The sequence below is a fragment of the Somniosus microcephalus genome, chromosome 18 (assembly GCF_052327205.1).
Source record: "Somniosus microcephalus isolate GS21.2 chromosome 18, FLI_Smic_1.0, whole genome shotgun sequence".
NCBI lineage: Eukaryota > Metazoa > Chordata > Chondrichthyes > Squaliformes > Somniosidae > Somniosus > Somniosus microcephalus.
This window is the reverse complement of record NC_141004.1, coordinates 78,809,008-78,812,021: the sequence shown is the minus strand read 5'-3', so window position 1 is coordinate 78,812,021 and position 3,014 is coordinate 78,809,008. Positions and strand designations below refer to the sequence as shown.

Sequence of the window (3,014 nt, the reverse complement as noted above, 5' to 3'; positions counted from 1 at the left end):
AAAACAAACAAGGATGACTAAAGAGGTAGGGGACAACATAAAACTGAAAGAAAAAGCATACAAAAATGCAAACAATAGCACAGATCCTGGCAACTGGGAAAGATAAAAAGAACATCAAAAGTTGACAAAACAGATAGTAAGAGCTACGAAAAGAAGTGTGATAAGAAACTTGCAAGGGATATCAAAATTAACTATTTTTTACAATTAAATTAGGAAGAAGAGAATGGTGAGAAGCAATGTGGGCCCCTTGAAAACTGATAATGGTGTTATTGTAAATGAAAATAAGAAAATGAGGGAGGTATTGAATAATTACTGTGCATTAGTATTTACAGCCGGACATCCCAAGGAAATTAATATTGAATCAGGGATTTGGCAAACCAAATCCGTATCCTCTCTCTCTATCACCTTCAACAGCAATAACCAAACCATTCTTCACCTCATCCTCGCCGCCATGGTCCACTTCCAAAGCACCATATCCCTGTGGTTCTACTTAAGCAAAGAAGGACCCTATAGCACGCCGTGATCGTATAGTGGTTAGTACTCTGCGTTGTGGCCGCAGCAACCTCGGTTCGAATCCGAGTCACGGCAGTAAAGCTGGTAATGTGTGGTTTGCATTTTCCTTATTAGAGGAATGAAAGCTCGGATGTGTTTCCCGCCACAAAAAATTTCAGAATGCGGTATATTTCACCGCAAGTAGTTCCTAAAGGCTGGACAACTGACGTTTAAACCATAGATAGATGGTTAAATACACACAGCTTTGGAAATGATACAGAATGGAGCAACCAGAATGATGATTGCGAGGGTGGAGCGACTGGATTTTGAAGAGTGATTATGTAAATTGGGCATGTTCTCATTGGAAAAGAGAACGTTGAGATGACTGCTGTTTTTAGGATTCTAAAAGGACTAGATAATGTAGACCAGGACAAGCTGTTTCATAGAATCATAGAAGTTTACGGCACAGAAGGAGGCCATTCCACCCATCGTGTCTGTGCTAGCCGAAAAGAGCTATCCAGCCTAATCTCACTTTCCAGCTCTTGTAGGTTATGACACATCAAGTAATTTGTAAATGTGATGAGCTCTTCTGCCTCTCCCACCCTTTCAGGCAGTGAGTTCCAGACCCCCACCACCCTCTGGGTGAAGACATTTCTCCTCAACTCCCCTCTAACCCTTCTACCAATTACTTTAAATCTATGCCCCCTGTTTGTTGACCTCTCTGCTAAGGGAAATAGGTCCTTCCTATCCACTCGATCTAGGCCCCTCATAATTTTATACACCTCAATCAAGTCTCCCCTCCGCCTCCTCTGCTCCAAAGAAAACAACCCCAGCCTATCCAATACAATAGCAAAATACTGCGGATGCTGGAAGTCTGACTCGGTTTCTCTTTCCTCGATGCTGCCTGACCTGCTGAGTGTTCCCAGCCTATCCAATCTTTTCTCATAGCTAAAATTCCCCAGCCCAGGCAACATCCTCGTAAATCTCCTCTGTACCCTCTCTAGTGCAATCACATCTTTCATGTAATGTGGTGACCAGAGCTGTACACATTACTCTAGCTGTGGCCTAACAAGTGTGTTATACAGTTCAAGCATAACCTCCCTGCTCTTATATTCTATGCCTCGGTTAATAAAGGAAAGTATTCTGTATGCCTTCTTAACCATCTTATCTACCTGTCCTGCTACCTTCAGGGATCTGTGGACATGCACTCCAAAGGTCCCTCTGTTCCTCTACACTTCTCAGTATCCTACTATTTATTGTTTATTCCCCTGACTTGTTAGCCCTCCCCAAATGTATTACCCAACTTCCCCATGGGCTATTACTTTTTTGACCAGTCTGCCATGTGGGACCTTGTCAAAAGCCTTGCTAAAATCCATATAGGCTACATCAAATGCACCACCCGCATCAACCCTCCTTTGTACCTCCTCAAAAAACTCAATCAATTTAGTCAGGCACGACCTTCCCTTAACAAATCCATGCTGACTGTCCTTGATTAATCCGTGTTTTTCTAAATAACGATTAATACCTTGTCTAGAACAGTAGAACTGGAGGACACGGCCTGCGCTTGAAACGGTAAATTCACAACTAATCTGCAGAAACTGTATTTGAGTGGGCATGTGGTCAATCTATGGAATATGCTCCCTAGGGAGATGGTGGAAGCAGGTAGTATTCATTCATTCATATCCGTCTGCCTGTCAACGTCCTTCTCTTTTAAGACTCTCCTGAAAATCCATCTATTTGACGAAGCTTTTGGTTATCCCCTCCTAATATTTCATTCTTTGTCTGGGCGCCCATTTTAGTTTGTGAATTGTCTTGCAGAGTTCTTCTCCGTTAAAGCCACTATATAATGTACGTTCTTGTTGTATCTAGTGGTCTAGAATACAAAAGCAATGAGATAAAGTTACATTTGTACAAAACATTAGTTAGGTTGCAGTTGGGATACGTGTACAATTTTGGCCATCCCATTTTGAAAGACACAAAAGGAATGGATACAGTGGATTTACCAGAATGTGTCAGGGATGAGGGGTTTCAGTATAAAGATCGGCTTGAGAAGTTAGGGGCTTTCCCACTAGAGGTGAGGAGGGTTCGGGTTGCGCAATAGAATTAAAAAGTCAAAATTAGACGCGTTATGATTGAAGAAATAGCGATGGAATGTTTGCACCATTCGGACACAAAGTTAGGGAATCATATAAGAATTCAAGCGTGTTTAAACAGAGGATGGGTAAGAAGGTGGAATTATGCAAACAGTTGTTGAAGCAATGTCCATAAATTCATTTAAAAGGGAATTAGTTGATTGAAAAGCCGAATATTAAAAGGGAACCGGGAGTTAGCGGGAGAGCGGGATTAGACTAAGTGGTTTCGGAGACAAATCCGAGCGTCGACCCAATGGATCGAATGGCGCGGTAACATGATCAGATTCTATTTCTCCCCATTTTAAAGTGTTCTGAAACGAACATAAATATGAGCAGTCCGATATAACTGGATGTTGCAGTTGGTGATTGAATTTTTAGAATGCGGAACTG

At 41.9% G+C, this 3,014-nt stretch overlaps 1 non-coding gene across 1 annotated transcript; it reads left to right on the top strand.

Moving 5' to 3' along the window:
* Positions 1–516: 516 nt before the first annotated feature.
* trnah-gug (transfer RNA histidin (anticodon GUG)) lies at positions 517–588 on the top strand. Its single transcript has one exon. It is a non-coding gene; the product is annotated as a tRNA-His (tRNA).
* Positions 589–3,014: the final 2,426 nt, after the last annotated feature.